Raw genomic sequence first — 26,617 nt, forward strand, 5'->3', positions numbered from 1 at the left:
CACAGGTTGTACTCCGTGCAACAGCCCTACATCATGGGGGCCTGTTGTCCACAAATTATTCGGTACGAGCCTCATGTCGTCATCAAAAAATGACGGCGGTGCTCCCACCACTGCCATCAATTGGACTGGGGTTTCCCTGGTTTCAATCAAAATGTCACAGGGCATCGCTATTTCCATTACTATCTCACCATCCCCTTCTGTGTCTGAAAAGAGATCCTCATCTATTAACTCTCGTAGGGCGATGTTGGCATTTGTACACAGTACTGTACGCCACTCACATCCCTCCCTATCCATTCCAATTGCAGCGATCCTTTTCGCTGACACCTGTACAGCGTGCAAGTCTAATGATACCACCGATCCTGGTGCTGTGTCGGGACACACTATGGGGCGGAAGAGGAACGCCGCTGGGATCCTCCAGTCCTTTCTTCTTTGTTCCGGAATTATGAGGGCCAAAGTCTTTATCCCTTCAATAAACATTTCCTCATTTTCCGGCAGCCCTCGTACTTCCTGTGTGGTTGTGTAGGCTTGCACTACCAACATCGCACGCAAGGGGCATATCCCGGGTGTAGAACACACTATTCCTCTCTCGGTAAATGATATGGTCATGTTAAGTTTACTCAGGAGGTCCCTCCCTAACAAATTTATTGGTGAATGTTCATAATACAGTAAGGGTGCCTTTACAGTTTTACCCCCCACTGTTACATCCAAAGCTTCTGTGTAAGGAACTTCAATTACAGCCCCAGAGAACCCCTGCGTCTCTAACTTCCGGTTAGATAACGGGAACCGGCCCTCTTTGATACATGATTTCTCCGCTCCCGAATCAACCATGAATATGAACTGCTTGTCTCCTATCTGCGCCCCTACCAATGGTTCCTCTGCTGCATTGTAGGTGGTAGATAGAACTGGACACGCAAGTGTTCTCTGTGGGCTGTCCTATGCGGGGTGTCTCATCGCCCCCCCCCTTCATTAAAGACACTTCCTGAAACCACTGACATGCCGTTGTAAGGTGCTGGTGCGGGGGCCCCGTTTGCTGTTGTCGCGAAAGGGTTGCCTGGCGTATACTGCATATTGTCATTGTTTTGTGGGTGGTTCTGTGTTCTATACTGGTGTCCCTGTTGCTGCTCAGCATTACCTGGGCCTGGGTTTCTCAGTTGTTGTTGTCCCATTGGAAGACCATATGGGCTCCCCGGGTGGGGATGGCCATATTGTTCTACCTCTTGGAACCCGTTGTTGGATCTAGCTCTGCACTCCCTAGAGTAATGCCCCCACCTTCCGCAGTTCCAGCAACTCCCTTGTGCACCTCTGGGGCCCTGCCATCCATTTCCTCCCATTCCTCCGTATCCCGGCCCACCTCCTCTACGGCCCCTGTACCCACCTCGTCCCCCTCGAGGGGTCCACTCTTGCCACTGCGGACCTCCGCCTTGCTCCTGCTCGTTCCACTGCCGTTGTCCTGTTCCTGCCCAATTAGTTGCCATCCTTCCTTGTACCGCTTTTAGCCCCTCCTCCTCGTCATCTCCCTCCCTGCTGTGTGGGAGCGCGGCTACTGCTGCTGCAACCTTCACCAACTTTGTCTGTACTAACTTCGCTTCGTCTGCCAATCTTTTCTGCGCCACCTCCTTCTCCCTTTCCTTTATTCGCTTACAATGGTGTACTATTATGCTCTGAATCTCAGGCCATCCCTTTGCTTCAATACCTGCTATCTTGTCGAGCGCCTTCTGCACTTCCTTTGGGAGCCCTCTTTTTATAATGAAGTAAAATAAAGATGTCGATTGATACCAGGGCGTGCCCGTTTCTGCTCTCCACATCTCTTGGACCCGGAAAATGTAATCCATAGCCTCCTCCCCGTCATTCATTGTACACTGCATCACTGACTGTAAGTCTGGCGTATCTGGGAATGTTTCGCGTAAGGCATCCCACACCCTGGCACGCACTGTGTTAAAGGAGGCCCCATCATGGCGGTCACAGTCTAATGTTACTCCCGGGAAACCGGCCTTAACCCCATACTCTCTCAGCCTGATCTCCCACTGCTGATACGAGTAAGCTCTTCACATCTCCTATTGCTAGGGGTACCCCGGCAGTATGTTTCTCGAAAGCATATATCCACTTACTTGCCCCTCCTGATAACGGGGGCAATAGTTTTAATAAATTGGCTTTATCCATCTGAGCCCATGGGATATAATTCGGCCTCCCTCCTCCCCTATGTATCAATGGGAGTTGTAACCTTCCTTTCGTCGTTGAATCTACACCTGTTTTGGCTGCTGATGTTCCCAGTGATGCCATTTTCCCCACCCTGTTCCTTAATCGCCCCGTCCACTCATCATCCAGTGTTCTCAGTGAACATGTACCATCCACCCCTTCACTTCCCCCTCCCATTGCCATGCTCAACCTGTCGCTTTCTTCTACATCGTCCCTTATATCACATAGTAGTTCCTCTCTGGCCCCTATAGGCCTCTCTTCATTATCGATACCTCCCTCTTGTGCCCCTACTTCAATTATTCGCGTTGGTTCTTGCTCAATTCTGAACAGTATCTCACCTTTTTTCCACCCGTCTTCAAGTGTTCTATTCTCACTCGGCGCTCTAGACGTACGCCCTGATCTTGCAGCATTAAGTGCTGTTTGTTCACATATGTCTCTTATCCTTGAGAGCTCATCTTTCGCTATTGAGAGCCTTGATTGTAAATCATCTGTTAGCTTTTCTACGTCCACCCTTTGTGTACTTGTCTGGGCTCGCTCCCTTGTACTTTCATATGGTGGGGGTGCCGTTGGTCGGTGGGGTGTAGTAGTTGCCGGGGGAGGCACATAAGTGGGGTCACTGTACCCCTCTGCGGGCACAGATTTGTTCAATATCTGGTACAAACTTATTACCTCTGTTGGTGGCTCTACTTTTGACAATTCTTTAGTATCTTTCTGTATCATCAGTGGGTTGTCTGTGGTGGATGGTAGGTCAGGGTTTGCTGCTGGTGCCTTAGGCGGTGGTATCTCTTCAAATAATCTCCAGAGATCCAATAATTCCCTCCTATTATGCAAATGCTTCCCCTTGTATTTCAACCAAATGCATGTGGCTACCATATCCAGAACACTTTTATCAAAGGACCCTCCCTCGGCCCATATCTGGGGTAACCCCTCTCCCTTCAACTCGGTTATCCATTGGTCGTGATATTTCTTAATCCGCTCCGCGTACCCTGGTAGATTCTTACAAATATGTGATAAGGGTGTTTCGGCCCCCATCTCTATGCCCTCCTAGTACTTGTGTGTCCCTGTGTGTCTGCAACCACAATGTAGATGTGTTATCAATATTATTTTACGTTTTCTACTTCACATTCAATAATGGGCTCCTTTGTGCTCTTCCCCCTCCCTGCACAATACAAAACTGGCTGTACACAGTTTCTATTCTATTCTCTTTGGGGGGCACATACAAGAGCAAACCATCATTTATTTTGACAATATCAACCCGGAAATCAAAAAGGTACCCACTCACTTCACTGTGTCATTTTTGTCTTCAAAAGGTTCTGTCCGGTCACACTTACCATGACCATTCAATTACTATACATTTACAACCATTTTACACATTCACAACATCAAATTGTCGTCTGACACATACGAGGTGCACACACCTCTTGGTAACACTCTGTTCACAATTCAAGCTGCCCTCCCTTTCCTCCCTAGCCGGCTGTCCCTGTCGGTCTTACTCGGATATATGGATGCGCATATATATATAAATATATATTGGTCTGCTCTTCCCTCTTCAAGTAGGACTCTTTCTCTCTTCCTTTCTCCCTAAGTTTGTGCCAATCTCACTTTTTATTTTCCCCCTAACCCTAAAGAAAAGAAAAGAAAGAAGTAATAGCGGTCACTAATATATTCTCAGTGCCCCCTTTTGCTGGACACTTATATTCCACTTCTTCATATATTCCCAGTACTAGTCAAGATAGCACTATGCGGCGCCGCCTTCCACCCCCTTTCGGAGCTAGGTTCCCGTCACTTTTATCTCTTATTCACCTCTTAATCCTAATGGCCATATGCAAAGAAAAAGCAAGGAAAGTTTAGGATGATCCTTAGTAGATTTGCGCACCCCCTCTTCGTTCCCTGTCCTACACTTCTTTCCCCACTCCCTTTACAATCGCTCGCACTCAATACTCAAGTGCCCGTCTTGAACCGATAGTCTCCGAAACTGGGTCCGTCCAGGCAGTGTTGCCGTCAGCTCAACAGTCACCCCGGCTCCGGCGAGCGGTACTCGAAGGGGATTTTTCAACCGGAATCCCGTACCCTCTCTCTATTGAGTGCGCACTTCTTAGTGTACCGGTCGCCGTTGGCGGGCAGCCTCCCGGAGCCGGCTCACCGTGCGTATCCCTTTTCGACCGGAGATTCTCGTGCCAAAAGGGGACGGTAATGTTAGGTCGGGAAAGAAGAATAATAATAATAAAAATCACGCTTTCGGGGTCACCACTGAAGGCAAGCGTCCCCAACCAGCACGATCCTCCCCGCAATGAGAGACAGTAAAGGACTCTCCCAAATTGGGAATAAAGCCAAGACAGAGTGCGGGTGAGCTTAAATGGGAGTTTATCAATCAGAATATGGCATGCAAAGAACTCTGCAAACTCCGAGAGCGCTCTGTCTGACAATAGCAAAGACAGGCGTATATATTTACAAAATACGTCATAAGAACCTACATACTATAGGGGGCACAAGTTCAATGGGATTGGGTGGCGATGACTAGCTATAGGTGCTGCTGCGAGGTGGTTGGCCTTGGCTGGAAGACGTCACTGGTCAGCCTCGTGGGTTGGGCTGGGCCTGGCGGGTTGGCCGAGTTCATCCGGGCGGTGTCGTTGTACCATCGCAGCCAGTGTCAGAGATGAATGTCTTTTCCTGACTTATTTGCCCTAGGCCATGCACACCGCAGTCATTCAGTCATTGCAATATTATCTCCTTTAGTAAATCTTCCAATAGGTTATTCTACAGGTTAATGCAACACAGGAGGAATGCACCTTGTGAGGGGTCTGATGGTAATACGTCAAGACATGGTTACCAGTGTCCTGTTGACCGGGGCCATAGGTCGAGGTGCTAAGCTTCAGGGCCTGGGACGGGCGGTACAGGTCTTCCTGTCTTGTTAGAAGTTGTTATGGATGTGCCGCTGTGTGTTGTCAAAGTATTGGGTGTCCTGATTGCACAGGGCCATAAGTCTAAGATGATCCGGGGGTTGTGGGGTTTACGAGGGGGCGCCTTTGGAAGTGTGTGTTCAGGCGGAGGTTTACTGCTGTGCTGTAAATAATGCAGGTGGCGGGCCGCGGCCTTGGGTGCTGCAGAGGGGGCTACAAATCTTTGAAGCGGCTCCAGTCTGGTTGGGGGAGGTGGGGAAGCGCAGCACGGGCCTCTGCTCTCATGTCTTGGCAGCCTTCGCAGGGTGGGAGGGGGAATGGCCTTGCACGTATTCACAAAGGTATCTCCCTCGTGTGTTGCCGACTTTAGGTAAAAACATCACAAACATTTGAACACTCTATAATACTTATTCAAATCACTTCAAAACATGCATTTAAACTTTGCTGGATGTGTCTTGATTATACCCAGTCTGAGCACCGTATTCGTACACTATGTTTTAACAACTACAGTATTTAGTTACATGCATATACATTTGCAGTAAGTGAGGTAGTAGTCGGGTTGGTGGAGTACATAGAAAATGACCCGCCACTGTACGTGACGGTGGTGGCACATAAGGGGCTTAGACATACACACATGACAAGTGCATTCTCGCGCATCCTTCACATGAGTCCACAGTATGGTTACATTTGTCTTCTCGTGTACTCTAGCAGCATTAGTTTGGTTATGGCGCAAAACCATGGAGTGTAGGTTTCCCAGTGATACACGTAACAAATAGATCCCTGGAACGCTCCTTTGTTATTAGCACCCAACTGCAGTGGTGTGGGCTCGCCATTGCTTATATCATGGAAGCATGCTTTCTTATGTTTATACATTTTACAGGCTTTTGTAATATAAGAGATTTTGTGGAGAAAAGCATACTTTGCAAGTGGTCCTGGCACTAATATGTAGAGACTTTCTGCCATCTGAGGACCATTTTACTGTTCTTTTCATTGCCCAGGCCTGCTGGCCGGGTCATGCTGGGACCGATGATACACTGCGGAAGGTGAACTGTTACAATGTTAGTGTATTACGCTAGCTCATGTCCGTCTTGTTCGTGGGAACGGGCTCGCAGCGGATCTGCCAGGGTGCCGCGGTGACAGGGATAACTGAAACTTCCCGAAGGTGGGGGCCGCGCTACAGTGCGCTGAGCTCACACCATCTTTAGTTGACAAAATGGTTTCTGAGGCCTAACTAAATTCAATACGTGCGGGAAATGTCTACAGCAGGTGAGCCATCCACCACCTGGGCCCTGGTGGTAAGGAGGGGACGCCCGATGAGCCATGGCCCTCACCTGGGGTGGAGGTGCAGGCAAGGGGGGGTCTTTTGGACCACTCCTCCCCTACACTTATCAGGGGGCACATTCCAGGGATACATCTATCACGTTCTCTTCGTTAGATCTAGCAGAGGGGGGGGCATCTCTATAGCATGTTAGTATAAGAGTAAATATATGGCCACCATGGTCAGTCAGGATTGGGGTGAACTGGACTGCTTTCCAGTCAGGGGGCACATGATATACATCAGTGAAGCGGTGGGATGCGAGGGGCCTGAGGGCACGGGAGGGTGAATACCTGGTGCAGACTCCGGGGGGAGGTGAGAGGTTACAATCACAGCATCACATCGCCGGTAGAACCAAGGCTTTACATCTCTGCCTGGCTAGAGGGGGGAAGAAAGGTGGGGGCTGGCATGCGGTGCTGCTGGAGAGGGAAGAAGAGGCCCTGTATTCCTGCTGGCCGTGCCTTGTTTAGTTGTGCAGGGGACACACACACGGAGCATATGAGGTAGGAATAGGTTAGTATGTGTGTAAATACAATAACAGGGTGTACAATACGCCACTTATTACATGGGTTTCACGATTCAATACTCAGGAATTATACGATTGAGAAAACTGCTCTATATACACTTTGCCACATACCATGAAAAGACCATACATATGGCGATGCTGATTGGTCATGCAGAGAATTATACATGTTTAGAAAATCATTGGGCCTCATTACCAGTTTGGAGGCAGCATGGCTGCCTCCAAACTCGGGTCTGTGGTCCCTGAATGGGGAAATACTGGGCCATTCCGCCTTTGGAGGGCCCGGTATTTCCCCATTCAGGGAACCCGGACCATTCCCATTCGAGCCCCTATAGGGCTCAATGGGAATGGGGAGCATGCTAACAATGGGCCCGTTAATGACGGACCTGTTAGCATGCTGATCGCCTCGCGGGATCCGCAAAGGACGTCTGGTCTGACCAGACGTCCAGAGCGGTTCCCGCAAGGGAACCTCGTAATGAGGCGGTATGGGGTTAACGGCGCCAGCACATTTACCGGCGCCGTTAACCCCTAACCACCTCACTTGTAATGAGGCCCATTGAGTACATATTGGTATTAAACATTGCCTTGTGCAGTCTACAGCAACCAATGCTATTTGATCGAGGGCGAGGAGCTTAAACATACAATTCATGGCGTCTCTCTGTGCAGTTGGGGGATAGTTGCGGGTCACCTTGTTTCATTATTTGCAATCAATCTCGTGGTATACAACAACAGAAGTGAATTTATAGTCCCTTAAGAGGGATTATCTGCATAGGTGAAACAGGGTGGCACACGGGCTTGGCATACGTGTCTGGCACTTCAAACGGGGTACAGGATTGGGGGGTTATCCACAGCATATGTTGAGGGGACAGGACAAGTTTTATGGAGACAGCTTGTTTTTCTCAAACCCCGGCTTCGGCCCGGTCATTTGCTGGTCAACGATGGACTGCGGAAGGTGAAAGAAAGTGTTTGTCATGTAACTTGTTTGCGCCTATTCTCCCATGAGAACAGGCCTGCAGCAGGGCCGCCGGGGGGAGGAGGACGAGGGAGTTGACTTGCTAGCTGTGCGCGATCAGGAGGGGAGAGCTGCAGCCCTGCAGGCCGCTTGTGCCAGTGAGGCCTAAGTTATGTTCAAAATGGAGTCTGAGTGTGTCACAAAATGGAGTCTGTTACCATACTACTGGATGAGCATTGCAGCCACATGTGTCAACCCGCAGTCATCCCGCATCCCTGGCCACAGGCGAATGGGTGGCTGCTGGACGAGTCATAGGGGGTCATTCTGAGATTGGAGGTAGCCATGGCGCTATTTGTGCCATGGCTGCCTACAATAACGGGTCCGGCACCGGTCTGGTTCAATGGGGACTTACCGGTGCATTCTGACCCTGGAGGGACCGTTAAGCCCCCATTGAACCAACCATTACCGATTCCCATTTGAGCCCACATAGGGCTCAATGGGAATGGGGAGAGCGCTAATAACGGGCTCGAGTATAGCAGGCCCGTTATTAGCGCTTTGGTCCCTTAGCGGGACCCGTAAAGGACGTGTGGTCAGAGCACACGTCCTTTACGGTTCCCGCTAAGGGACCTTGGAATTGGGCGCTAAGGGATTACCGGCACCGGTCTCCTTAATGGTGCCTGGTATCCCTTACTGCCCAACTTGTAATGACCCCCCCATAGTCTGAATGCTGGTGGGAATGGAGGGGAGGTGGGCCTTGAAGACCTTTCAATCCATACATTACTAAACAACTTCAAAGATGTTTCTGACCAGCGTAGTCTATTACCACTAGAGTTGAGTGAAAAATATCCTTGTGTTTGTTTGGTTAAGTAAGTGACTTGGGAGTTGTCTACAGTCCATGCCATGGTAAGCATATTATGGTCACTCAAATCTGTTGTTAGAACTCGAAAGTCTGTTACTTGAGATATGAGGGCAGAATCCACATAGTCAATGATAGCCGCATAATGTCCTCTATACCATGTGGGTTTAGGTGGAATGTCTGCTACAAAAGTTCCATTCTTTCACAAAGTGGTTCCGTTTTGTCAATCTCCCGATAGATTTGGGTGATATGTTCTGTAAGCAATGAAGATTCAAAACCCCAGCTATTATGATTTCTGAGATGTTCGGATCAAGAAGAATGAGATCCATCAGATGATTTAGATCTTTAAAATATCGATCATCTGATATCCCCATTGGGTTCCAGTAAAGACTGACTAGAGCATAAGACGTGCAAGAATAGCAAAGTTTTGTCATCTGGAGTAAGGCATTGGGAGAAGCCCAGGCCTCCAATGTAAAATTCAAGCTTAATTTAGCAGCAGTTAACATCCGTGATGTGGGTTACCACGTGTGGCTTTATTGGCTAGAATGAGTTGTACGTCATAATTGTCCCAAATGGGGACAGAAGTAAGCCACGTCTCCTGCAAAAGTACAACATCAAATTTACTAATCTCGATGGAATGATTATTTAGCAGATGTGTAAAACCTCGAGAATTCCAACTAAGTAAGGTGAGTAATCGAGGTAAAAGTAATCGGTCCAGTTACTGTTGATTGTTAAATTTGCAGGCACATTTTGATCCCAACTGATTAGGTTTTTCATGTCGCAGTTTCAGGGGCACTGTTGGTGTGGGACCTGAAGAGGAAGCAAGTGATACTGAGCTCAAGTTATTACCCGAGGACGTACCTGCTAGCAGGGTAACGTCCATACTGCGGCACAGTGTTTTTGCAAGCCATATGGTGTTTTGGACTAGTCGAGATTTCATCCAGATCTCTACTGAATTTAACTTATTTTCATGAGTGAATTGAACCAGTTCTATGTCTGAAGATACAATGGGCTTCATTGTAAGTATGGCAGTACGGTAACAACAGTGCCGTAAGCTACCGGCACCGTTGCTACTGTACCGCCATACTGTGAGCTGTGCATGCCGGCGCCTGACAGCCCGCCAGGTCTGACCTGGCGGGCAGAGCGGCACCCGCGAGCACAGCTCGTCGGATGCACCATTGGGGCTCAAATGGAAATGGGGATCTATCGGTACCGGCACACGTGAAAGGGCAATTACTGCATCCGCTGAACTCGGCATGACCCAGTAATTGCCCATTTGCCGGTGCCGGGCCCGGATGCAACTGCCGGTTTTACAGGCACGGCTACCGCCGGGGTTGTAATGAGGCCCTATGTCTTCTAATACTGGAACATCGGAAAAGATCTCCATAATTGATTGCCTGTTCAAATCATATTGTATGTATGGAAGAGGCCTGTTGGATAATACCAGAGAAAAAGGGGCTGGACGTTTAGTTGTCCGATTGGGTTGAGATTTTGATTTGGCCAAAATGTGTTGACTTTTATCTGGCTTTACCAGTGGAGAGCTCTTTGTAACTTTAATGTTTGTCAGAGCAGTTTCAATTAATTGTAATATCGCAGGTGCAAGAGAAGCCAGAGAGTTGGCATCAGGCACACGTTCTATGTCGGAGACGGGAATCACATGATATGCTTTTTCGAGCACCAGAGTGTTTTGTGAGCCTAGAGTATTTTCATGGACCTTCGTTGCAGTCGAGTCAGCGCGTATATGCGTCTACTCCTTTCCTAATGTCCTGCGATAGAGGTCATGAACAGGCTGTGCAATCATTTTATTGGAGGGCGCAGCCTTTAGTGGATCACAAACAGATTGTAAATGTGTTTGTGGATCTCTTTCAGCAGTAGGTCGTCAAATGGGGCATAGGGAAGGATATTCAGATTGGCGCTGCTGAGGGTATTACTTTTTCTGGCTTGGGCTTGTAGAACATATTTCTTGGTCACGGCCTTAGAGGCTAGAGACGAGGCTCTCACTGGTTGGTTCATCGATTTGAAAAATTGTTTTGTTTTTGTTGAACATTTTACAGATTTAAGATTTTTCGTTTTTTTCAACTGCTGGTTAGGTAGTGATGTATGATTATTTTTGGAAGTAGCAGAATCAAAGATCGTATATGCACGTTTAATATTGCGAGCTGTCAACGAGTCCCCAAACAGCTAACACATTTGATGGCACCACACTTTGCGATTCAGTATTTTCATCCTGAATAATATCTGCAAAATGTGGCAACATAGATGACATCTCTGTTACGCAATCACAAACCACAGCAGAAGGTAGATCTTGTTCTTTTGTACAAATAGTAGTTTGACATCCTTTAGAGACATAATAGATTTCCATCGAGAGGAATCCATGTAGGCTCGTGCCTCGGGGCTCAAGATGTTGTGTTTGTTATTCTGCCAAATTAAAATTGTGTCCATTTGAGCAGCCTGTTGTGAGATCTTTACATCAAGGGTTTCGTATAATTTGGCCATCGAGTGTAAAGCAAGATTCATTGCATTAAGCGTTATTTCCAGCAACTTAAGGGAAGACTCAGATTGGCTGCGAGACTTAGAACCCACTGAAGACTCGCGCAATTTGCGTGGAATGGGAGCTGTATATGAGACTGCTAAAGCTGAATTTGACTGACTTGGGTCAGGGAAAAAGGTCAGGCGAACCAGAAAAGTTATGAAAAGATGCATGTGCCGAGAAGCACGAGCCATTTGATTCTAGATCAATCACGGCCATGTCAATTGGTTCAAATTGTTTTTGTTCATTGCCGACAGATTGTGCCAGAGCAGATAAAGCATTGCATAGAATAATACTATCGGTTAAGGAAGCATTTATATCCCGGTTTGTTTGCGAAATATTTACAATAGATGACTCCAAAGTTGTTGGGTTTGCAGAAAAGGAAGTTGCTTTTGGCGAAAGATCATCAACCCAGGGGGTCGTTTCTATGACAGGCAACAAGCCCGTTGGCAAATTTGTCAGGCCAGTATTCACGTCGGATGAAATGGACATCTGTTGATGGAAGAGTAGAGAAGAGACAGGGTTGTGTCCGACTCCTGATAATAGGAGCGTATATCCGCGTTCGTGGCTGGCTTAGACAATGTTGATGTTGATTTCTTGATAGATCGTAAAGTTGGGGTGGAACATGTTTTTTTGGGTTCCCTTTTCCTGACGTAAACAGGTGATTTGAATAGGGCAGTGTTAGTTTGAGTGAGAACCGGAGGAGGCATGCCGGTTGTCAAAGTGAAAATGCCTCGTTGCATTTGAATATCAAAATAAAATAAAGAAAATGGAACCAAATACCGCTACAAGAATTTTCTAATTTGCGAACGTACCGACCAAGTAAACCGACCTAGCTGCAATGCCGCGACAAGCAGCACTTCACAGGTACTTCGCTCAAGTGCGCGCGCAGGTGGGCGCGCATGCTACCTTTTGTAGCAACACGTCCAAAGAGGCGGGGCTTTAATTGTTAAAGAGCTAATCTGCTCAAAATAAGCCAGTTAAACAAAGTGATGATGGCGTAATCCACAAGGTGACGAGCAGGGAGAGCGGCCAAGAGGCACTTCACAGGTACTTCGCTCAGGTGCGCCTTTATTATAGATGTAGGAAACAGGGCAGGTACATCTACCCCAGCATAGGCTCAAGGCCTGATCTAATAATAGCATGCACGAGGCTGGCTTACTACCTTTATTATAGATGAAGGACACAGGTCAGGTGCATCTACCCGAGCAGAGGCTCAAGGCCTGATCTAATAATAGCAGGCACGAGGCTGGTTTACTATCTTTAGTATAGATGTAGAACTCGGTGTTAGGGAGAATTCTGTGTTTAGGCTGAATGTCCTAACCTAGTGAGTCCCCCAGTAGCTTTGCTGGATTTCTGGAATTTGTTTTTTTCTCCTGCCAAGAGTGAGACTCTTTTCCTCCCACTCTTGGACATGATTTGAGGTGTTCCTTTGACTGTTAATGGGCCTCATTACGACCCAGGCGGTAAGTTACCGCCTGGGCCGTGACTTTACCACCATGGCGTAAACTACGTTTACGCCATGGTGGTTGGCGGACTTACCGCCCCATTCCGACCTTGGCGGGGCGGTAAGTCCCCAATCCCCATTTACCCTTCCCCATTCCCATTTTTGCCCCATAGGGCATAATGGGAGTGGGGAAGGTGTTAATTACGCCACCGTAAATTACGGTGGCGTAATTAACTCCATGGTCCCTTAGCGCCATGGATTTTAACACCTGCTAAAAGCAGGTGTTAAATCCGCCATGGCGCTAAGGGACCTCGTACTCAGACGGTAAGGGTCGGCGCTGTTTACGCTGCCATAAACCCCTTACCGCCTGGGTCGTAATGAGGCCCAATGTGTTTTATGGGCTATGGGGTCTTTTACTCCATAGGGTCTCATGTGTTTTTACTATGTGTGTTACACAGCACCCTCAGTGCAGTGACACAGGGGTGTCATGGTGACACCCCCCCATAGACACCATACCCTGGGACTGACTACTGTCTCCCAGGGCATGTAAAGTCACCATTGGCTTTACTAGTCTCAAATTATGAACAGAACCAGTACAAACCATCATATTGTGGGCGTACTGGTAGGGGTAATTCGATTGCCCCTGGGTCTGTTTTTCGAGGGGTACTGTGCAGTCCTCCCTCGTCGAGTTTCTGGCTGGTGGCAGTGGTTACCACGCGTAATATTCCTTAAGAATATTCCCTATGGGATTTTCCCATGTATTTTAAACGCACCACTTTTGGTGCAATATTAAAGATACCGCTGGTTTATTTATTTAATATTAATTCACTGGTAGGGTCTTTTTGCAATGGCGTTTGTGTTCGCCTCTGTAAGTCCAAACCCAAGTCGAGCCCTTTGTTCCACTTTTGTCCGGCTTCTACGCAGAAGCCCTCCAAAGTGGTGCCACTCTGTCTGGGTACCACAGGGGGTGTGGGAGGGGGTTTAGGCACCTTGGACTGAGTTGCCTTGCCAACTCAGGTCGCACTCTTGCGTGATTGGCCCAAGTGGTGAGCCGCCCCGCTCACCACTTAGCATGTTTGATTAACAGCTAGGCTGAATGAATGGGGGTTTTCTGCATAAAAGCAGGGCTTTGGGGACTGGAACTTCAGAAGTCGCCACAGGACCTGAAAATCCAAAGAGGGAGAAGCTGAGCCGACCTGCAACGACGACACCACCGGTAGAGCCCTGCTGAACCGTCTCACCACTTCCCAACGACAGAGGAGATCTTCGTCAAGGAAAGTCTCTTCCCCTTGAACTGGTGGGGACAACCAGTTCGCCTTCTTTTCGCCTACCAGGACGTCGAGTAGTCGAATTGCCCGCGCCAAGCACCCCGGCAACCGGATAGCCACTTACCACTGAACCGCGAATAAAAGGACCGTACCTTTTAACCCGAGAACTCCGCGGCTGGTTTCTTCCCTGGCAGTGCAACGACCTCCTGCTTTCCTCCACGACGAGATCTTCTCTTCCCCCGGACAAAGCACCGCTGCCAGGAACAACTGCCCCCGCTGGAGCGTTCTCACCCTTTCAAGGTACTGTGTCCGTCTGGCCTCCCTTTCTACAGATTGCTACAAGGTGACAGTAACTCCTTAGCCTTCTATACTGGGTTGGTCACTCAACCTTCTAACTGGTCTCTTTCTGTTGGTCCAACTTCTTTCTGAACCTTTACAAGACTTTTATGCACTTTTTAAACCGTGTGACCTTGGACACATTTCGTTCTGATCCTCTTAAAGTGGGTCCGGCTTTCTGAACTCTAACTTCACGGTTTTATTCTGCCTTCCTATCTTGTTGTGTTCTACTGAAAGTGTTGGGATCTGTTTCAATTTATGCTCTGCCTTTCTCTTCCTTTTAAACCGATTTATTAGAGTGCCATCTTCGTTAAGCGCTCACCGCTGTCTGAAAATAAGTGGTGCTTTACTTTAGACTTGTCTAATAATCTTTTAAGGGAGTGTATATACTTTAGTAACTGTGTTTTGAACTTGCATGATATTAGTGCCAGTGTGTTTTCTTAGATGTGTTTTTAAATAAATAATTATATATCTTTTACACCAAAGCTCTGGTCAGTGTTTGCTTGTTTTACTGTGTTTTTCTGCCCTATTGTGTATGCTCTGTATACTGCCTAACTCTTCTTGAGAGAAGTCTGACTGCTCAGCCACAGCTACCAGGTAAATCTGGGTGGTACAGACTGCTACCAATTGGGTTTACTGCTAACTCCTGTGGTCTTAAACGTTTTGCAGTGGTCCCTAAGGGAACTGCACAGGTTTCTGCCTAACACTCGGAGGAGGTACATCCCAGCATAGGCTCAAGGCCTGATCTAATAATAGCAGGCAAGAGGCTGGTTTACTACCTTTAGTATAGATGCAGGACACAGGGCAGGTATATCTACCCCAGCATAGGCACAGGACCCCTCTCTCAGCACTGAGTATGTCTGTTTACCAGCTCTGTATTCTGGCTTTGCTGGTGAAGATGCAGCTCGAGTATCTTCAGTCACTCTGCGAAGTTCTGAGCAGTGCTTGTGTTCCTGAGGCTTCTTGCCCTCTCTCCTGCTCATTTACATCTCAAATGCTGTATGGGGAAAGTGCAGCACAAACAAAGCAGTATGGCTAGTCCACACTCTTGTAGTGAAAAAAGTTTTTTTAGGCGAACTTTTGACTTGTCTGCTTTTCCTACGCAACCCTTCCATTAAGCATTTCTCTAGTGTATATGATGGAGGACGGGTTATGATGGTGGGGGATGAGATACTCGTCTCTTTCTTTGGAAATTTGATTATATATTTTCTCCATCATATAAAACAAGGCGTACATTAGTTTTCAAAAATTGATTAACAGAGTTTGCTAATCAAAATGTTTTTGATTAGCAAACAGACCAATTTGATTAGCGATTTTTTACTATTACTGTTAATGTCACCAGAGGTTATTTGTACCCAAGACATGAAATGAGCAATACAGCTGTTTTGCATACCGCTGAAATAAGACATTAGTGAGAGGAGTCCGGCCTGGCAAATTCTTTAAACTTCAGCTAGACCTGCAGGTCGGGTAACTTAGTTTACCTATTAAACCTAAGAGAAATGCACTTGACCCATAGCAACGGAGGACAACACATTTTAAAATGATTTCTGTAAAATGGTGCATGTCACTACAAACCCACTTAATGTTAGGCACACTGCTGCCACTCAGAGGCCAGCCATGCACAGTGAAACTTGTATTTGACATTTATTGCAAACAAAGTAAATGTTAAAGAAAAGTTTCAAACATCTCTTGTTAATGCTAGTCGCCCTTCATAAAAATCTACACAACTGCGCAAGTGGGCGAAAAGACTTTGCGAGCCATAGGCAAGTGTCTGTGAAATGTAAAAGGTTAGCTGCATGAATGGGCACAAATATATATAATAAAAGGGCTCTGAAAACAGTTTGGCCAGCTGTCTCCTGCAGCTGGTAATATATAATGCAATCATAAAGCAAAACAAGCTCTAGAGGCTAACTACAGTGTTTGGTATTGCAGTAGATCTGTGGATGTACATACTGGATGGAACTATTGATCACTACTTTGCGTAATCCTTTAGTTTGATGTGTGTATTCATTATGTAAGAGGAAAGAAAGACTAAGGGCCTCATTACGAGTATGGAGGTAGCCATGGTGCTATTAGCGCCATGGCTGCCTTCATACCGGACTCCTAATACCGGGTTCCTGCAATGAGGACTTACTGGGTCATTCCGACATAGGAGGACCCGGTAATTCCTCCTTGCAGGAACCCATCCCCATTCGAGCCCCCAAAGGGTTCAATGGGAATGGGGTGGGAGGTAATAACGGGCACATTAGAAATGGCCCGTTATTGGCTCCCTCTTACCCTCGCAGGACCCGGAAAGGACGTCTGGTTTACCCGACGTCTGTTGCGAGTCGCGCAAAGGGATCCTAGTAATAGGCGCTCCCGTAATGAAGGGTGCCGGTCCCGTACCGGCACCCTTCATTACGGGAGCACCAGGGTCGTAATGAGGCCCAAGTGTGGATTGCGTAGCAGGCAGAGAACTGGCCAAACTAGGTAGAATATTGTACTTTGTGGTCATCTCACTTTTAGGGTCCCTGGTATAAAGCAACAGGGTGATAAAAGAATCTCAAGGAGTATGATATATAATATTTTATTTATAGCGTGCCTATACAAAGTGTTTAAATGGGTTTGGTTATGGGTTGAGTACCATTTGCAAGATGTATGCAACCTGCAGGTTACATATCTAGGTTTGCCATCACAAGGATTTCATCATGTGATCATGTGATCATGTACATTTCCAAACGTTCAATCGTCAACATGATGCATCTTCCCCAACAAAATGAGATATAGTTGACACTATGAAATTCAGATCCACGAACATAAACTTTACTCTAAAGCATGGAGATAATGCAGTGTTTTACAGTTTCAATACTATAATTATGCATTATGTAACAATTTACATTTTAGGAATGGAATTGCATGACTCTTTTTTTTAAAAGATATAAAGTTGACACATACTGGTCTTTGCCAGACAGGATAAAGAACGCTTAATAAAAGTCTCATCCCAATTACTTCTGGTTTGCAATTATTTGAAAAATACATTCTTGCCTAGCACTCCTACACATGCCTTTGGCACTGAAGAGTGGAGGAGATTATTACTGCTTCACTTTCCCTCCATTAGCACTTGAAGTGAACAGTGAAGAGAGGGTCTAGAGAGGATTGCAGGGCAAGTTGTGCTTTCATTGAAGAGGCCAACTTAAATGGCTAACTTTGCTACACAAGTGTTCATTTGATTAGCAAACCTACAGAATTGCATAACAAATTGCTATGCAACACTGCTTATTTTATGCATTTTAAATGCTTGCAGTATGTAGATGAATTAATCATATGATAATGTTTGCTTTCCCCAGGGTTGAATACATTATTGGTGCGTCGTTGTGTTTAGCAAAAGTAAGAAGCACAGACCATAAAAGGTAAATAACTTCTGTGATATATGTATGTTTCTCTGCACACATTGCTCTTTGCTCATGAGCCAGCTTGTCTCCTGCCCTGCCTGCCCGTGCCCTCCCTGTTACCTCTTCCATTTCTCTATGATTCTTCCTCCCCTTGTGCCAAGCGCTGAACTAAGAATCATAAGTAGCCCTGGAAAATGTGTTCAAAGTGGCCCCACGTCGCACCGAATATAGAAGCATAAGGAGCAACCCAGCCCCTTAACAAGACTTTAAATGGGGGTAAACATGTGCATTTCAAAGCACGGAATCCATATACAGTGATTCAAATGGAATTTAAAAGAAATATGTTGTAGGGGCTGATACAGACAAATGTGCCCCCTTTCACCTCTGTCAAAGCCCATAGCTTGATAAGCTGACCTGGTTGGAATCAGAAAAACAGCTCTATAAGCCCCCCCCCCCCCATCTATTCTGGACACAGAATAATGAACAGTAGGCTTTTCAAGCACAACATAAGCATTCCACAATGAGAGTATTTGTGTTCTCGCATAGGAACAGGATCCGTTCTATTGATGGGTATGCAGCAGGTCTACGAGCTGTAGTATAGATGTAGAACTCGGAGCAGGTACATCTACCCCAGCATAGACACGGAACTCAGATTAGTAGCCTCATGGAATGTCTAAGTGCCCAAGCATGGATACAGTAGACAGAGGAATCTACATGCAAGATCCAAATGCCATTGCATAAATACATGCCATGGCAGCAACATGGAAGATAGACATACCATAGCATAAGCAAATCCCCTCCTCTCCTTCCTTGGCTAACTTCACCACTCTTCCCTCCTCCTCTGCCCCTCTTCAGGCTACCTTCACAACGCTGCAGGGCGTACCTCTGATTTGTACCCCTCCCCAGAAGCTCTTTAAGGCCGGCAACCTTCTTCAATTTGCCACTCTCAACTCTCGCTCTGCTGTCAAACACTCCTCTGACATCTGCCACCTCCTTGAAGAATTGGACCTTGATGTCCTCCGTGTTACGGAGACACGGTTCACGGCCAACTCTGTCACAAGCTTTGACACTCTCCTCCCTGATGGTTACAAGATCCTCTCCGCACACAGATCCACCCGGCCCAGAGGGAGTGTAGCCCTGATCTTTTTCCGAGTGGATTCCTGCCACTATCATTCGTACTCGGATGTACTCCTCTTTCGAATGCCTTGTCTGCAGGCTCTCAATCTCTCCTAGCCACTCTTACTGTTGGTACTTTCTACTGACCCCCCCCCCCCCTGGGCAAATCACCTCTTTTCTTTCTAAGTGAGCTGACCTCTCCTCCCTCCTGACCTCTACCACTCAACTCCTCCTCCTTGGTGACCTCAACATCCACCTTGATTCCTCCTGTCCCTCAACTCTGCTCTTTCGTGACCTTTGCGATTCCCTCTCCCTCTCTATCCTCCCCTCTGGCCCGACGCACTCTGCAGGACACACACTCGATGTCCTGATCTCATCTGGCCTCCCCTTCTCTATCCGTCTGACCCCTCCTCTCTTCTGGAGTGACCACTGCCTTCTCTCCTCATATCTCTCACTCTCTTCCCCCCAAGCCAAGCTCACCCCAATACTGCCACCCACCTTCTTGGACATCCGCCCTATGAAGCGTGTGTCAGTTGAGGCTTTCTTCTCTACTCTTCCATCAACAGATGTCCATTTCATCCGACGTGAATACTGGCCTTACAAATTTGCCAACGGGCTTGTTGCCTGTCATAGAAACGACCCCCTGGGTTGATGATCTTTCGCCAAAAGCAACTTCCTTTTCTGCAAACCCAACAACTTTGGAGTCATCTATTGTAAATATTTCGCAAACAAACTGGGATATAAATGCTTCCTTAACCGATAGTATTATTCTATGCAATGCTTTATCTGCTCTGGCACAATCTGTCGGCAATGAACAAAAACAATTTGAACCAATTGACATGGCCGTGATTGATCTAGAATCAAATGGCTCGTGCTTCTCGGCACATGCATCTTTTCATAACTTTTCTGGTACGCCCGACCTTTTCCCTGACCTAAGTCAGTCGAATTCAGCTTTAGCAGTCTCATATACAGCTCCCATTCCATGCAAATTGCGCGAGTCTTCAGTGGGTTCTAAGTCTCACAGCCAATCTGAGTCTTCCATTAAGTTGCTGGAAATAACGCTTAATGCAATGAATCTTGCTATACACTCGATGGCCAAATTATACGAAACCCTTGATGTAAAGATCTCACAACAGGCTGCTCAAATGGACACAAATTTAATTTGGCAGAATAACAAACACAACATCTTGAGCCCCGAGGCACGAGCCTACATGGATTCCTCTCGATGGAAATCTATTATGGTCTCTAAAGGATGTCAAACTACTATTTGTACAAAAGAACAAGATCTACCTTCTGCTGTGGTTTGTAATTGCGTAACTGAAGATGTGTCATCTGGATGCTCTTGCCCCTGTCATGAGGATCCGCTTGAAGTTGAAAGCCAAGTGTAATTCCTGGTATGACTCGGACCTAGTTAGAGTTAAACATAAGTGTAGAGCGGCTGAGAGGAAATGGAGGGGTTCTTGTGCATCCTCTGACAAACTGGTCTGTCGCCTGCTCCAAAGGCAATACTGACTCTCTGTCCGCACCAAGAAGAGAGTCCACATTCAAGCCTGTGTCTCTGCGACATCTAACAACTCGGCTGATCAGGCCTGAAAGTTGCAAAAGTTGTACGAAATTTCATCGCGGGAGATACATTCTCGATTGGGTTTTCACAATACCTTTTGAATGAAGAAAAGATGCAGCACAGATGTTTGTTCCTGGCAGTTCCTGCAGATCTCGCTGTTCCTGAGCCTCAGTCGTGGGGACAAGATGGAGGACCTCGGGGGACTCCTGTACTGCACGGGGACTGGTCCACAAGCTGGCAAAACTTTGGTTTCAGGTAGCTGTTCCTTAAAGCCCACCAGCTATTGTCCTTCTCAATGGCTATCCGGTTTTCCTCAGCACTCTGGAAAATTCGACCAGTATGGAGACGGTGTCCAGGCGGCTTATGAGTTGATTGGTCCTACCAACTCGAAGGAAGAAGTCGTCCTTGAAGGGGTTTCTCTGTTGAGGGAGTTTCAGGTGATTCAAACCTGCAGCAGGGCTTCACCGGGCAAACCAACGGTCCAGGAGTTGCAGCAGTCGTCTTCCTTCAGTCTTCGGTTCTTTCATTCCAGTGGTCTACTCTGCCTTCCAAGCCTTGAGGCTTGCCTTTTATCCAGTTTCCTCTCATTCATTCCAGCCTAGCTGCCACTCGCCCAGCAGGGTGGCTGTCCTTGCCGGACAGTCAGCCAGCCAATCGCGCCAGAGTGCATTTGGGTCTCCTAGGAGACTAAGCACAGGGAGTTTTGGGCACCTCCCTCGCATCCTGTTCACTCCAGACACTCGGGCGCCATAGGCGGTCTTCAGTACTGAAGCCCGCCAAAGGCAACGAAACAAAGGGACCAAACCTGGTTTGGCACAGAGAGACAAAAACTAGAAGGACCTTGCCAAAAAGAAATGGCGAAAAAAGATTGGGATCTGTTTTTACAGAGGGGGCTCAGACGCCATCATGAAAAACATGGCTCCGGTGGATTTTAGCTACCGGAGCTAACAAATAGTTTGCAGTCGGGAAAATCATGGTAATACCACTGCCACCAGCCATTCTGAGAGGAAAGGGTAGCATTTGACTGCTACATGAGTTTGCAGACACGGGGGGATACTAGGTAACCCCTCCAGCACTCTGTTGTAAGACAGGCTGTGCTGGGTCTAGGAATTGAAAAAGACTAGTAAAGGCAATTTAACTTTACATTCTCTGGGGAACAGTAGTTCATCTCAGAGAAGGTACTTAAACCTTGGGAGAGCCTATAAGGCTTCCCTATGTCACAGCAATGAGGGTGCTGTGTGACACATTAGAAAAGATGATGCCCATGGAGTTGTCTAAAACTCCACATCCAAAGAACACACAAGTGAAACACACACAAAAATACATGAGAGAGTGGGAAGAAAAGGGTCACACTCTCTCCAGGTAAAAAATGAAACCCCAAAAATCCAACAAAATTGCTGGGGGTCTCTAAGGTGAAGGGAATTAGCACATTTTTGAGAATTCTCCCTGACTGGCATTACCTTTTCCCTATTGGAATATTCTTCGTGCCTACCATTGGGGCAGTTGATAAGGGTCCCAGGGGTAAAGAGAAGTTTGAATTGCACGCACCATATTAGTGGCTGGGGTGACGGCGATGTTGACATAAGGTGGCTGTTTAGCATGAAGCCATTGTAGCGAATGGGAATGAGATATGCGTTATTTTCAGCATGATAAATGTCAACACTGCTGATACAATATAAACTCAATACAGGTGTGTCAGGCCACATAGCGCTTAACAACCAGGCAGCGAGGAGCTCTACATGTGCATGGGAGCTAGATATGCAATGGGAAAATCAGTGTGAGGGGATGCAGTAGTCCTGAACATACATGCATAGGTACACATACATGAGCATCTCTAGGGAAATAGTTTTTGGGCAGTATAAATATACAGATCTGTTTTGACGCAGAGTTCTCTGACAAGTTAGGAATTGGGTTGGGCAATTGAACTCTGTGTGACTGAGAAACTAGTTTTACAAGGTTGGGGGAAGGACAGCAGTAGTTGCGATGAATATCAGATGGTCATTTTCGGGCAGGCCTTTTTTATGGCCTACGTGCATTGTGAAGGGGAGATGCAATCTCTGTAAATCTATAGGAGTCTGTTATTGAATCACGGGCGGATTCCGGCCACCTGGTAAGTCTGGAATTTAGAGCCGGACAAATAAGCGAGATGCGGGTTGCCTGCAGGGAAAGGAGCACCAATAGATCATGGATTTTCAATAGAGTTGTCAAGGTTTGGGTTGGGCCATGTGGGCTGGAATGGTAAGTCGCATATTTTAGAGTAGAATGCGGCCACCAACATGTTTGGGTGATAAAATCAGCAACAATAGATCAAAAGGAAATGTTTGTGCCCCTCCTCTTCACACCAATGGTATTTTCATAGACTAGCAGTGTGTGTCACAAGTGGGGGTAAAGGTTCCTAACCAGATGGACCCTATGATAATTTAAATTGTTTGTAAGTTGTGTAAACTGTGTAAACGGGAGATGAGGCTATTGAAGGCCTGCCCCTAAATGCTCACACCAGAGAGAATACAGCCCACTAGGGAAGAAATACCCAAGTCGATCTTGTAAGGATAACCAGTTTTAATCTTACACGCAGATGAGAGCAACAGCAAAGAACTCTGCTACCAGGAACGTTCTGCCAAAAAGAGGTACAAGCAGAAACTTTTAAAGATACACAGCGTCATAGTGATGCAACAACATACAGTAAAAACCTGCACGGCTGTTTGGATGGACCCTATACATATTCCACCTTTACCCATAACGGGTGCCGGCCTATTGGTTCTAGCCTGATCTGTCCGTCGTCCATCACGTGGGTGCTGCAGGGATCTTCTTCTCACGTCGAATGTCAGAAAACAAATTCCTTATTCTCCTACTCAAATTTCAACGTCTGGACTCCAATATCGACATGGAGACCCTGCACAAGATTGTCAAAAAAGCGCCAAATGCCCACCTAGAACTAGCAAGGTAAACTTCTATCTATCTAAACACAACTGTTGGGGAAAAAAAGACAAATTATAAACCTGCTCTGTCTGGTAATAGAACGGCTTGAGAAAGAGAAGGATGGCCTGATACTGAACAGGAAAAACGCACTTAGACTTTTCCATCATATTCCACAGTTGAGGACTGTGGCTACTGATGATATTCAAACCGTTGAATTTGAGGATGAATGCACATATGATTGTGTAGTACTGCATATTGCCTCGAATATCATACGCGATTTGATACTGAATACATCCCCTCTTATCATTTCTTTGGGGTTTGATATCACAGAAATCAAGGCGAGAAAAGCGATTACATCAACTATTGGACGTGACACATTACACACCCAGATATCATCTGTAAGGCAAGCCTCTGAGAATTCAACAACGGAGAAGATGATACCTACCCAGACCTATAAAAAAACATTGGTGAAAATGGATCGAGTGGGTCTACAGACAAGGGTAAGATAAGAATCACAGTGACCAAGACGAACCAGACAGAAGAGAGAAACATCGTTCATGATATAGATGAACACAACTGGAATTGGATAGCTAAGACATTGTGACAACAAGAGCTAATGCCAACGCTCGCAACAAGTGGGAAAATTCCACATTGGATCGTGAACACAAGAGGACATGCTCATTTATTTGACGCCGGACCCGTGACATTATGAGGCATAGATATACTATGCCTGCAGGAAACGTGACTTCTGAAAATACTGATTGCGGCCGGATACGAGATTGCATTTAATCAGAGTGCACAAATTCTACATGATGAAAATGTATCTTCATAATTGCAAGTCGTCACTATTTTGCTACCAATTCAATTGGGAAACATAGGCAAAATTCTTGTGCTGATGAACATTTATTGGCAACGTGATGTAATGGGATGGGAAAACTTTATTAATCAGGTTTCAAGGACGATAACAGCCATCTATGAGAAAAATGAAGACGTGAACATATTAATTTGCGGGAATATCAACATAGACTGTCAACACAAAAACAAGACCCCCAAACAAGAAACTAGATCAAGAAACGGCTATCGAGCCGCGGATGCATGGCTTTGCAAAATGAAAGTGTGGAACCTAAAGATGCTAAATGGGAACATCTTAGGTGACATTCCATCACAACCTACGTGGCAGAGAAAACAGCAAGTGTCAACGATTGACTACATGTTTGCATCCAAAAAAGTCACACTTCAGGTTGATAGGCTGTAAGTAATAAAGATGCCGCAAAGCGATCATCACATGCTCAAAATTGTGAAGATAGATCATCTGTCTGTTGAACCGGGACGTAATCGCCTACGGTTAGAAGGTCCAAAGAGGTTTTCCTTGCTTAAGACCTTAGAGAAAAGGCAAGAGGAGGACCAGATAGAATATACTGCGTTATTGGAAATATATCGAGAAACACGGGTAAAGAAGAGGAAACCAGATTTCAGAAAACTACATGCCTGGGATCCTGAAGTAGCTGAAAAGAAAAAAGAGCTAAACAAAGTAGTCAGAAAATGTAACATTCTCCAGCTGGAAGAATGTAAAAGAGTGATTAAACAAGAAAAGCAATGGTATAAAAATTGGTTAATCAGCCACAGATCTATTATGCTGCAATGTGATGCGGAACTCATGATGGAAACACTCGCCAAAAGAAATTCAAGCGCCTTTTGGAGATACTTGAATGATTAACAGCGCCACAAGGTGCTTTAATAAATAACATGGTGTCTGAAAAAACATGGGTCTTGTATTACAACAAAACATTTACAACCCTAGGATCAAAAGATCTTAGTCAACTAGCATCCGAGTGCGAGTGGGCAATTAAGATTGACAAAGATGACATCTTAAGTAACATCATGAGACTCGGCACCTCCAGAGCACCTGACGAGCTTACAAACCATCTTCTGAAACAACACCCACATTTCTGGATGAAATTTTGCCATGTCCTGTTTGAGTCAATTCTGCGGCACCGAAAGATCCCAACATCTTGGAGGAGCGCAATCGTGGTGCCTATTTTTAAGAAAGGATCCGACCGTGAGCCTAAGAACTACTGACCGATTGCGCTCCTCGATGTGCTGGGTAAAATATTTGCAACACAACTACAGGTACAGCTTTGAAAGTGGATCCAAGAAGCCAGCAGATTTGACCCACGTCAGTCAGGTTTTGTAAAAGGAGTGGGCTGTAGCTTAAACTTAATCATCATACATTTTCTGAAGACGGCAGCAATACGACAAAAAAAGAAAATCTACATAGCTTTCGTCGACTTGTGACACTGTCAATCGTAAAACCTTTATGGGCGAAACAAACGAAATGGAAATGGCCAGAAAAGCTACTATATCCTCTCAAAGAACTCCGCACAGAGACGGAAATGAAAATCAGACTGGACAATGCCGGAACTCTAAGTATGCCGATAGTGACCAATCACGGCGTAAAGCAGGGATGCCCTCTAGTGGCCACCCTGTTTTGCCTATTCTTATCTGACATCGGAGAAACACTCGGAGCCGTGAGTTCATTTCCTCCAAAAAATTAATGGCACCACAATAAACTGGCTACGACATTGTCCTGTTGGACCTGACACCCATTGGTCTCAAACGGAAACTAGCAGCTTTAGAAAGCTACGTGATTGAGAACCACCTAAGAATCAATCCAGCAAAGTCTGAAGTCTTGATTGTGCAAGACCTCACAAGAGCAAATAGATTTCACAAAATCAACGAACCAACATGGTGGCTGAACAATGAACCGCTGAAATGTGTAAAAATGGTTAAGTACTTTGGCATGTGGATAAATAGCAACCTGAACGGCGATTCTTGGGTTGAAAATGCAAAGCAAAAATGTAAAGAACCGGCGTGCCAAGGTGCCATAATAAACAGGAAATATGGCAAATTTTCCCTGAAGCTGGTGATCACTCATTACAACCAGAAAACAGTACCAACTCTAATCTACGGAGCAGAATGCGCCTTAGGAGCCCCCGCTGTGCTGTGGCCTCAATTAGAAAATCTATACTGGAGATGCATACTAAATCTACGGAAAGGTATGCCAGTTGCATGTTTGCGATATGAATTGGGTCTGGTGTCGATTAACGCGAGAGTCCTTTGGAATATGCTTTCTATATATGGCAAGACCATCTACAACCACACACCACAGTTTGACATTCTAGCTGACTTGGCAAATGGGAGCGCTGACTCAATGCCAGCTAAATGGGCTGTGCCCTGTGAAAACCATCTAAAAGAGCTACAAACAGACTGTGAAATTCTAAAAACAAATCCAAACCAGGTGAAAAAAAAAACTATGGGAGCTGG

General features: G+C 46.3%; 1 protein-coding gene across 1 annotated transcript in view; it reads left to right on the forward strand.

Moving 5' to 3' along the window:
• Positions 1 to 26,617, forward strand: part of LOC138552279 (zinc finger protein 850-like) — an 83,542-nt gene that overhangs the window by 16,813 nt on the left and 40,112 nt on the right. Inside the window, exon 3 of the mRNA XM_069642526.1 lies at positions 17,650 to 17,712. The gene's annotated coding sequence lies outside the window, so the exon portion shown is untranslated. The remainder of the gene's footprint in view (positions 1 to 17,649; positions 17,713 to 26,617) is intronic.

Source organism: Ambystoma mexicanum, chromosome 1q (assembly GCF_040938575.1).
Source record: "Ambystoma mexicanum isolate Mex_15411 chromosome 1q, UKY_AmexF1_1, whole genome shotgun sequence".
Classification (NCBI taxonomy): domain Eukaryota; kingdom Metazoa; phylum Chordata; class Amphibia; order Caudata; family Ambystomatidae; genus Ambystoma; species Ambystoma mexicanum.